The sequence below is a fragment of the Eurosta solidaginis genome, chromosome 5, assembly GCF_040869045.1.
Source record: "Eurosta solidaginis isolate ZX-2024a chromosome 5, ASM4086904v1, whole genome shotgun sequence".
Classification (NCBI taxonomy): domain Eukaryota; kingdom Metazoa; phylum Arthropoda; class Insecta; order Diptera; family Tephritidae; genus Eurosta; species Eurosta solidaginis.
In genome coordinates, this window is record NC_090323.1 from 227,212,862 (window position 1) to 227,225,292 (window position 12,431).

At 34.6% G+C, this 12,431-nt stretch overlaps 1 protein-coding gene across 4 annotated transcripts in view; it reads left to right on the plus strand.

The window, feature by feature from the left end:
* sls (sallimus) overlaps window positions 1-12,431 on the plus strand; it is a 223,826-nt gene that overhangs the window by 65,817 nt on the left and 145,578 nt on the right. The gene's annotated exons all lie outside the window — the stretch shown is intronic.

Here is a 12,431-nt window from a genome sequence, read left to right on the forward strand (position 1 = left end):
TGCTACCTAGGAAAGAAGTTAATCCGAATATCTCAAACCTGGCATTTGTGGGTTTGGCCGTTATCGCACTGATACCGTCTTATGTACATGGAAGTAATCTTTCACAACACTCATTCAATCTTTGTGAAGTCCTTACGTACCTGCCAGTTCAACAAAGTCTTTCACATCTCGTTAGCCACTTTTTTCAATCAATTTCTTCCGTGAGTAGTCCACTCCTTAAATCTGCGTTGTGGAATAATCCACTAATTATTTGTGCTTTTCTAAATTAGAAGTCTTTTTGCACTCCCGACGAAAGATTTCAAATCAACAGCTGAGTGACTGAAGTATTTGATTTAAACAAAAGGAAAGTTCACGCGATGGATTTATCTCTATTTCTTCACAATAAAAGTTACATTTCTTAAATACATCAATTAGTTTATTTGGCCATGTACCTTAATTCAAAAACTTTGAAAAACACCAAAGGCCGGTGCTGGAAGTATTTTCCCCTATTTAGGTGCGCATTGCTATTGAGATTAACGCAACATATTTAAAAAAAAATGTATGGAAAATCACGCACCTAATTGAAGCAATAAATTTAAAAAAATTATAAAAGAACAAAATATTAAAAATATTTGCGCACCTGGACCATATTATTTCTAGTTAAAGGAAGGGTGAGGCAATTACTCATATTCTCCAAAAACTTTCAGACTACAATGTGCGAAATTTATTGCTATAGTTTATGGCAGCTCTAAAACATATGTTCATATGCCAAAAGCTAAAACTGAAAAGGTCAACGAATTTCTGTTATCTTCCACATTAGGCTGGGCGATTTTTACGTTGTAACTTGTTCTAGGTCATATGCTCAATTTCTATATTTTAATGTGCTATGATATTTGCTGAAAAAAAAAATACATTAACATATGGACTTCTGAGTGAAATATCACCCTATGTCGATAGCTATTTCGAAAACGCCCGATCTCAGAACTCGATTTAAAAATGCCCAATCTCAGAATTGTTTCATAATTTCATAAATTTATTATTACCCTGTTATTTAATTTCTGTTGTACTACTAAAAGATCATACATGATCTTATTGTGCTAATATATATTTCTTTTAATAAATGAAAATGAAATAAATGAAAATAAACTTCCATTCTAACGTCCAAAAATATGGTATTAATATTTAGATAGGGAGTTTTTGGAACGAATCCGGAGATAGGGCGTTCTTCAACCAAATTCTAAAATAGAACATTTTTCTAAAGTTTTCTGAGATAAGGCGTTTTCGAAACGACAGCTAAGATAGGGTGATATTTCACTCAGCAGTTCATATGATGTATCAAATGTATATGCATAAAGCTATTAGACCCGGCAGACGTTGTTCTGCCCTAGCTTTCTTGTATCTGCATCACTTTCTCTCTCCCCCCCCCCCCTCCCCTCCCTTTCCCTATAATTTTTTTCAGTCCTCCTTCTGCCGTTGTCTTTCGCTACGGAAAGAGGTCTCTGTCTTTTCCCTCACTTATTTTCCGGTCCATCTATCCCTATATCTTCGTGTAACCCCATTTCTTTCTCAGTATCTTTCTCCTTCCCTGTTTTCTCTTCTCTATGGTTCTTCTTATCCTTCTCTATTCCTTATTCCTAGTCCCAGTTACAGTCCCAGCTCAAGTCGAAGTCCCAGTCAAAGTCCCAATCCCAGTTAGTCCCTGGTCCATTTCGTGAAAAAAAAGTGTCGAAAATACTATCTAGGCAAAGGTCGTACAAGTATCAAGTTTCGAGCAAATCGAGTAATGAATAGAATTTGTTCGAATATAATAGTTAAATAACGCTAGCGAATGCTAGCTTTTTTCACCATTCGATCTAATTCAGCATGTTTGTGACGCATAATATGATGAGGTGAAAGTCCCACTCTAAGCAAGTTTACTTGTAGGGTTCACAGCGAACAAACACACGAGCTGCATTTTTTGGAAAAAAATTTACTTTCGTTTAAGCAATTTTGCTATATACGTAAGGAATCAAGTATTTGTTTTGGTGCAGAACGAAGCTAAATAGTTCAAAGTTTTACTGGAAAGAAGAAATATTCCAATCTAATCATCCGTTCTTGATTTATAGCTGTGTAAACAAAAAATTAATGTGTTCTGGCAATTATCAATTTTACTGAAAATGTCCATCTCGCGTAGCTAAGCTTTTAAATGCAAAAAATCGTTTTAAAATCGGAGAATAGATTTTACGCTCATATTCTGGCTTTCAGTAATTTACAATTGTTATAAAAAATTCCAACTTTTCCTATAATTTTTAATTTTTCAACCCGTCAAACATTCTCGGAGCACCCATAATTTAGAAATCCGATATGAGTCCGAAATATGTGAAAAACATGAGCCTCAGAAATATGATCCTATAAGAGTCTTTTATGACTCCGTTATCATGAACATTATGATCCGTTTGCTAGGAATGTATAGCTAAGAAAGCAAATTTGAACAAATAAAATGTTTCATTTCAATAAAAATTCGAATATCTACACAATTTGTTTCAACTATCCCCTCTTTTTTTGTGGCACATTGATATGGCCTTGGTGTATCTCACTGTTGCTGACCGTCATTGGATGACAGAAGTGTAAGTACTTAATAAGAAGGCGCGCTAGTCGCTTCTTCGCTCTGCCAATTGGTCCACTAAGGGAGTTTTACTCGTTTTCTACGTGGTCCTTCCAGCGGAGTTGGCGTCGCCCTCCTCCTCTGCTTCCATAGGCGGGTTCCGACAGAAAAATTTTCTTAGCCGGAGCGTCGTCTTTCAATCGCATAACATAACCTAGACAGCGTAGCCGCTGCGTTTTAATTCACTGGACTATGTAATGTCTGCGTAAAGCTCATACAGCTCATCATAAAATCTTGTTCAGTACTCGCCATCGCCAACGCGTTGAGGTCCATAAATCTTTCGAAGAACTTTTCTCTCGAACACTCCCAGAGCCGCTTCATCTTTTGTCATGGTCCATGCTTCTGCACCATATAGCAGGAAGGGTACGATAAGTGATTTGTCAAACAGAATTTTCGTTTGCTGAGAGAGGACTTTACTTTTCAATTGCCTACCTAGTCAAGAGCAGAGCTGTAAAAAGATTGAATCAATTGAGTGTGCATTCTCTCAGCATTCTTTTAAAAAATTGTGATTTATTGGTTGCATATTATAAATCTCCATTCCTGAATGGCTCAAAATACCTTAACTCAAATCTAAAGTGTGTGTGTTATTGAATGGTAAAATATAATTCAATATAGAGTGGGAATGTAGGAACCATTCCCAATCTTTAATGAATGTAAACTTGAAATGAATGCACACTTTTTTCCATTCAGTACTAAATACTTTTTCCCTAGGGTTCTTTTTTTGTATACTTTCATTGCCATCAGATATGTTAAATCAATTTAGGAGTTGCGCAAAAAAAGGCGTAAAATTTATCAATAGAAATAATAGTCCCTTCTAATTATTCAAGTAGTTTAATTTTTAAGAATTCATGAGCTTAACACCAGCTTATAATAATTGAATATTCAATCATTATTTTTGAAAAGAAAGACAAATTTAATGGCATACTGCGATTTTAACATTTCGAAAACCGCCACGTATTGACCAAATAGAGTAAATTGTGGATATTTTTTGCTGATATTATAACACAAACAGATACTTGAGTTTAAGTCGTTTAAATTTAAATACATTAAAGTACATAGGTCTATCAGCGATTACGTTGGAGCTTCCTAATTCCGAGAATTTCGATAAATATATGTCTAATTACATGGCATCGTCCTACAGGGATTCAGGCTTTTTCTATTCACCTGAGTCACCTTCCCAGTTTTCCTTCATATGTGCCACGAAAAAAAGACGTTTCATTGGGAGAAACTCTTCAGAGGTTATTAATTTCCCTCCCCACAAAGAGATTGACTGGCTCCATCGGATTACAGTTTTTTGCAGCTGATGTTTTGACAGTGTTTGACGGAATATAAATATAGGACCCGAGTGATTGGGAAGGACCATTAGTCTCTCTGGCTATTTGCATGGCATTTGTAGGTTGAATTCTATCTTACTTGAGCAGATTTGTATTCAAAATTAATTTTCTTTGCTATCAACAAAGCTACAACTACCTATAGAGCCTGCTTTAAATGACTGTAATTACAAACTATTGTATTTAGAAGAATACTTTTCTTAGAAAATAGAGAAAAATAGTATATTGCTGTTGCAATTTGGAAACTCACAAACCATTATCTAAACAGTATTTGACCACAAAACCGCTAGGAAGAATATATGAAGGAACTTAAGAGCTTGTATAATATATATCTTTCAATTGTTTAATCAACAATTGAGGACGTTCAAATGTAGATTAGTACTTTTTCCTGCAAGCCTTTTATATGCCACATTGGCAACACTTATTTAGAACGATGACAATTTTCGGAACAGGGATGTTGAAATATTTGTCATTTGCTTTTTTTATTATTAAATTTTTAAAAAAATTTTAATAAAAATGCTTTTACAATTAACTTCTTTGTGCTTTATTACCATTTAAATAACGAAAAATCTGGTCATCACTGTCAATAACTAAATTTTTGTGTTGATATTTTGAAGTGGCTTTAATTAAATGCGACCATGCGATATTTGAGCGGGTTTTGTGCTTGTACGACATTTTTCATAATTGATTGGTACTAGAAAATTGTGTGCACACTCAGCAAAGGCTGCATTCATTTGAATGCTTATTCTGTGTTGAAAAATGTTTGTGTTTCATTCATTTACTTCATTCTTTCTTCGAAGAGTTCAAGAGTGCATTCTTTTTTCCCACTACTGAATGAAGAATGGGTTGACTTTTAAGTCACATTCCTTAACAAGGAATGAAAGAATGAAGAAAGAGCATTCTTAAATCAATGATTAAAAATTTCAAATGATTGCACACTTTTACAGCTCTGGTCCAGAGTAGCATTTATTGGCAAGAGTGATTATTTGCTGGATTTCAGAGCTAATATTGTTGCTAGTGTTAATGCTGTTTCCCAAATAACGAAGTCTTTTACTATTTCGAAATTATGGCTGCCAACAGTTGGTTACCAAGGCGAATATGCGCTGACACTTTGTTCGATGACAGAAGGTACATCGTTTTGTCATCTTCACCATCAGAATTATAAGTACTCAAGACATTTTCTGGATGATTTTCAAAGCATTATTGTGTCTTCGGTTTGCTGTTCATATGGATACTGCTCATTTTTTAATCCAGGGATTTCATCCAACTATTGCTACTATTTTCCCAAATGACGCTTTGAATATGCTTCCCTATTTAAGTATCCTTAAATATCCCTCTCCAATTTTCAAAAAGATGTAATTCAAAAACAAAAATGGCAATATATGTATGAGGCTATTAAGGCTCAAAAATCGCTCCGATATGTGTCATATATGAGTCATATTCACGGTCATATGGTATATGGAAATATGTTCATATCGGACCACCACCACAAGAAGGAATATCATTCATATCGGACTCCTAAATGAGCTCATAAAGAGCGAATGTTTTCTGTGAATAAGAACGGAACTAATACAACCAAACTTTCACTTTTGTGTTCAAAACAGAGCTTCATTCGCTCAAATGGATCTACATATATGTAAATTTAGTTGGCCGGCTTTCAATTTTTTTACAAATTTTTAGTTGAATGAAGTATTCAACATGATTCAATCACAAGAGGTTTGCTCGGCTGACAAATTTTTTGCCAATTGTAGTCATTTTGCTAACAAACCAAATTGACATCCTTTAACTGTGCTGTTTGCGATTTGCCGAAAAATATTAGTAGTAGAAATAGGAATCAATCAGTTTACAAATACCCGATAAGTACTGAACTGCTAATTCATTAGAACGATATATTTAGTTTTATGATGAATTTATAACTACGGCATGATCTGGCACAATATATAGGTAAATTTATGAAAAGTACGGTCACCAAGGAATCGTACACTTTCGTAAACCTATGTACATACGAAACCTAAGCCGATTCGAAATTCATCGTTCAACGTCTGGACTAGTAAATCGATTCACGTAAAAACTAGTAAATAATGGAGATGCCATAACGAAATGTACTCATTCAGCGTGTTAACCTTTTCATTCCGTATGTTCGGAACATTCATCTCTATTTAAGAATATGTGGAATCGGTTCATATTTGAAATATTATGCATATACTTATCTGGAATATGCCGACCTCGCGAGGTAGTATCTCCGAATAGTCTAAATTAACGGTTTATCCGGAACACTTCCACGAATACTTAACGGAAAAAGCTTTCCGAAATTTAAGAATAAAAAGGTAAACACTTCTTGTGTAGCAGGACCACACAAAAGCTTTATTCTTCTGTCAAAGTCAAGGCCGGAATATAAAGTTCTAAGATAATACGCGATTTTCTTTATGGTATAAAAAAAAATGTCCCCTATACCCCCCCCCCCCCCGTAGATCAGCGCCTGAGTTAAATAGCCCTGCTTCGTACTAAAAACTTCAATACTTGAGTGAAAATGTTTATATTGTAATTGGAGCGAATTTTCACATAAATTTCTTTACCGGGTGCATGTAGAAATTGATGTTTTTTTTCTGACTCGGTACAAGCAATTATGTTTACTTATGTTTATTTACACGAATGCATTGTGTAGCGAAGAACAACAATATTTTAAGATGCAAATTGGGTCACTAGCTTATTTTTATCCAAATATATATATGTATGTTCAGGAAATATGTAGGATGCAAAGCAACAGTCTATGCTTCCACCATTGCAAACAGATTTCAAAAATATTTCTGTAAATATGCATGTAAGTTTTAGACAATGTAAATGCTAGGTATTTGGATGAAGCTAGTGTCATGTGTACATATTTACATCATTGGGATCTGGCATTCGTTGCTTTCGACATCTTTTTAATAATAGGATTCTTAGAATGATTCTATAAATCGTCGCTCAGAGTTAGCGTCGTATACGACAATTTTACGAAACAGACTTTATTATACAGCCAACGGTTGACCGGAGTTTTTTGTCTTGTGTGCATATTGAAAAAGAGATATAGAGTAGATAGCATCGTAAATTCAACTCTGAACAAATGGAGTTTGAAATATACATTAGGGTGGTTCTCATAAATCAAATAAACGATTTTATCTAGTATCAACACTTGTTTTATCATGTATATATTGGTCCGGATTAGAGGAGATTCAAGTATGTCGCACAGTGGTCTAACTACCGATTTTTCTATGGAAAGAAGAAAGATAGTACGTTTCTAAATTAACGCGTACCATTACTTAAATGTAAACTTAAGGACCCTTTCCTGGAAAACTCATTATCGACTATTAACAGGGAACAAATCGATGTTTTTTCAAAAACAAAAATATAAATAAAATCTTTAGAGAAATTGATAGGTTTTCAACTCTATTAAGAAGCTCTTTTGCCCAGTTTTCTTCTAGAGCCACGCTAGTAGAATCGAGCCGCATATACATAACTTGTAAAGTATTTCCCAAAATGAACCAACTACAAATAACGAACAGCTGTAAGTCGACAGCCACAATTCCTTGCATGATGTTAAGGTTTTGCCGCTTACAAAAACAGTGCCAACTATATTATTTAACTCGATGTTTATATTGTTGATGTAAGAATTAATTCATCCATATTAAATCTTATTATTTCTCATAAATATTTAAATTCTACGTCTAGGGCCATGAAATTAGAAATATGCCAAGCACTTAAGAATAATCATGTTTTGGCAATAAATCATATTAAATGCAAATAACTTGGGCCCACATATTTATATAAATATTTTATATGCAATTACGCATAAATAAAGATTTAATATTTTCATATTTTCCTGCATGAATCTAGATCTATAAATATGCAGATACATGTTTTATAAGTCACTTATAATAAGTAGGGTATTTAGATCACCTGTGATGACAAATAATAATTTGCTTAAATAAATATGTATTAGAGCGGGTCAAATTGTATGGATGGATTTTTTTCATCAGGAATGTAGCAAAAGCGTAACCTACAAATAAGTCTAAGAAAAATTGCTGAAGACACCAAAACTCTATGTCCGATTTCGAGTCCTCGACTTTTGCAAATAAATATTTTGCCATATAAATGTAGGTTTGGCCAAAAAATCTTCATAGCTTCTGATAGAATTATAGGAAAAAATATCATATTGAGCTTACTTTAAAGGTATTTTGGTACATTTCAGAATCTGTATTAATATCTATAATGTTTTTGAATTTGAGAAGAGATATCAGGCTTAAATTATGAGAAATTGGCCTAAAATGAACTTTTAACTATTATATTATCATTTTTAACAAATTTCTTATGGGAATTTTTTTTCTTTACAGCTAAAATAAATTCAGAACATTTCCAATAGAGCCTACGATTCCTTCTCGAACATAAGCGAGATTTTCGAGACCCGAGAAATCGAGAACTCGACTTCTCGCGAGATTCTCGTGTCTCGAAGTGATCGTAAATCTCGCGAGCTTCTCGACATTCTTATTTAATCGCTGTATGGACAGTATTTATGCACTTGTTTTTTTTACTTGTGACTTTTTTGTTGATTATATTGCTTGACATTTAACTCAAAACATATTTATTATACATATAATTTGGCAATATTTTATTTTTAACGAGACATCAAGAACACGGCCACTCGCGAAATCCTCGAATCTAGAATTACTCGTAAAGCTCGCAAGACTCGCGAGAAATGGTAAGCTCTAATTTCCAACAACTTTCATTCAGACAGTTTTTCTCTTTTTGAATTCGTTTTAGTAGAAAAAAATTTTCAAAAAGAACCTATATTTTCAAGTAATAGACAAAAAACACAATTTTTATAATTTTAATGTAATTTATTTAAAAAATAATTTTTTACCTAGGATTGATTTTAACGTATTTTTCAAAATAAAAGTAATGTTATGCTATTATTTTTTAAAATCTTTTTTGCTCTCGTGGTTGTTTTTCACGACTTTCTGCTGTAACAGCCATAACACCTTCACGTGTTTTTTCTATAACTCGTTTGGAAACAGATGTTAACAACTCTACATATCATATGATAGAGCTATGAAAAAATATTATACTATGGAGAAAAAATACTTAATCCAACTAAACTCCGAGTTTACAAAAAATTTAATATCAATTTTAATGCTTCAGATTATACTGATATGATTGATCTGAATGGCGATAATTTACTATCTGAACCGGCATTCACAAGCAATATTCCACAGGATCACTTGGTACAATTCTTAGATTATGATGAGCCAACACTAGATGATCCTAATATTCCAAAGCATATACAAGGAACAGAAAGATATGTACAGTTGTTAACATCTGTTTCCAAACGTGTTATAGAAAAACACGTGAAGGTGTTATGGCTGTTACAGCAGAAAGTCGTTAAAAACAACCACGAGAGCAAAAAAGATTTTAAAAAATAATAACATAACATTACTTTTATTTTGAAAAATACGTTAGAATGGCCAATTCTAAGAAAGAAAATAATTTTTTAAATAAATTACATTAAAATTATAAATTGTGTGTTTTGCTTATTACTTGAAAATATCTTTTCCTATACTCCTGATAGAAAAAAAATTTTACCCGCTCCAATATATATACATTTTTATATACAGTCATAAGTATATATAATGTGTAAGCATATTCATAATAGATATGTATATGTGTTGAAAGATTTATGTTTGTATGGATAAATTAATTAATATGTATGTCACAGATTTAATTTTAGTATATATACTTATACATCACCTGTGCCATGTAAGAGAAGCAAATTGATTATAAAACATTTTTTTTTTTTTGCTTTATTTGTTTTTTGTTAGAACTACAAAATTACATATACAACTACTACAATGACGCGTTCTTATAGTTGTTTTTGTTGCTTTTGTAACCGCAAAAAACCTTCCGAAGGTCAAAGCAGTGTTGCGAATGTGGCAGTCCTTTACTTACTTACTTAATTGGCGCTTAACCGCCTAAACGGATATGGCCGTCCAAACAGGGCGCGCTAGTCGCTCCTTCGCTTCGCCAACCGGCTCCAATTGGTCACACCAAGAGAGTTTAAATCGTTTTCCACCTGGTCCTTCCAACGGAGTGGGGGCCGCCCTCTACCTCTGCTTCCACAGGCGGGTTCCGATAGCAACACTTTCTTCGCCGGAGCATCATCTTTCATTCGCATAACATGGCCTAGCGAGCGCAGCCGCTGCGTTTTAATTCGCTGGACTATGTGGATGTCTGCGTATAGCTCGTACAGCCCATCATTAAATCTTCTTCGGTGCTCGCCATCGCCAACGCGTAGAGGTCCATAAATGTTTCGAAGAACTTTTCTAGCTAACACTCCCAAAGCCGCCTCATCTGCTGTTGTCATGGTCCATGCTTCTGTCCCATATAACAGGACGGGTACGATAAGTGACTTGTAGAGTATGATTTTCGTTCTCCGAGAGAGGACTTTACTTTTCAATTGCCTACCTAGTCCAAAGTAGCATTTATTGGCAAAATTGATTCTTCGCTGGATTTCAGTACTGATGTTGTTGCTAGTATTGATGCTGGTTCCCAAATAAACGAAGTCTTTTACTATTTCGAAATTATGGCTGCCAACAGTAGCGTGGTTGCCAAGGCGCGTATGCGCTGACTCTTTGCTCGATGACAGCAGGTACTTGGTTTTTTCCTCATTCACCATCAACCCCATCTTTATCGCTTCTTTTTCCAGTTTGGAGTAAGCAGAAGGTCGATTCGAAAAATTCGAGCTAACATAAGCAAACGCCGCGATACGGGTCTTCCCAATTTAGCCTCTATTTTCACCCCTCACTCTCAGAATCGACCTAACTTTTGCTAACCTGAATTTGTTCCACAGTGTTATTTAACTTATAAGGACCACCCTAATAGACATTTGTATTATGTTTGTTTTCAAAAATAAATAATAATTTTCGAAATTAACAGTACAATGTCCATATGGGCGATTCTCCGCGAGCTCTCAGTTTTACTAACCCAAAATTTTGGAAAAAAATATTCGATTTTCAAATATTTTCAATCATTTTTCTATGAATTTTTTTTAACTAAAAAACATTCCCAAAGTGGACGAGATGCAGCTATTAATTTCTGTTCTTGATACTGAAACCTGCCACGGTTGTGACATTTGTAGGGTGTTATGAACTATAACTTCATAAAACTGATGACCCGCCAATAAAATTCAACGTGAAACTTTAAAATAAACATAATACTAACTCAATTACATAATTTAATTCATAGAAAATGCTTTTATTTATTTCAAATTTCGAAAAGACACAAAACTGTAAGCTCGCGGAGAATAACCCATATGTAAGATGACCCATCCAATTAATTAGTATCTATATCAAAAAAAAATTTCGCAAAAAAATTTTTGCGTGTTGTAATATTTGGCAAATGGGAGCAAATTTATAGCTCATAAGAGTTAAGAGGCTACGCTCTCAATCTTCTAGATCTCGCAAAAGTACGCTGACCTTTTCAGTATTCATACTTATATCTAGATTACCGTATACATTGTACATTGGAGTGGATATTAATTAAGTTATATGGCGTTTTCTGGGCCAAAAAAGGTTTTTACTTTTGGTATCTGCAATCCAATAAAAGTTTCTTAAAATTTCTGAAAACTAAGAAAATATGGATTTGATTTTGCTTCCTTTAATCTGGAAAACAACCAATGAACCTGTATTAGGCTGCCGCAGATCACTTAACGTGATGGCTGAACAGTCTACTCTGCATCTGGTATGGGTTCCGGGTCATAAGGGCATACCAGGTAATGAGATGGCGGATGAGCTTGCAAGAAAGGGTACCTCCCTTCCACTTTCGCCATCATGGAAGTGGTTGTGTATGCCGCTCTCCACCTGCCAGGTCAAGATAAAGGAGGCTCTACTGATGGGTGTGGGAGCCAGGTGAAAGCATCATGATAGATGCCACACGGCAAAACTCACATGGCCGGAATGGAATGAGTAGAGATCGCGAGTGCTTCTCACCCTCCGTAAGAGGGACCTTTCCGTAGTTGTAGGTCTTCTCACTGGTCATGTTTGTATTGGACCGCATGCGGAAAGAATTGGCGCTCCATTTAATGATTATTGTAGAAGCTACGGCAACGAAGAAGAGCATGAAACTGTTAGACATCTACTCTGTGAATGTGCAGCGCTCGGTAGAAGAAGGCAACGCTTTATGGGCAAGATGTTTCTCGTAGATCTGACTGATATAGCTGAGGTCAATACACGATGCTTAGTTAGCTTCACAAACTCAACGAAGTGGTTTGATTAGGAGAGTACGAACAAATCCTTGTGGTTACACAATGGGCCTATAAGGGACTAAGTGTGCCGCTCCGAAATTTTGCTAAGAAATGTTTTCCTCAGTTTTGGTAAGTGTTTTTTTTCTATGTGTATAAGAAAAATATTGCTCAGGACATCAAAAAATGTAGCTTGTAAAAATGTCAA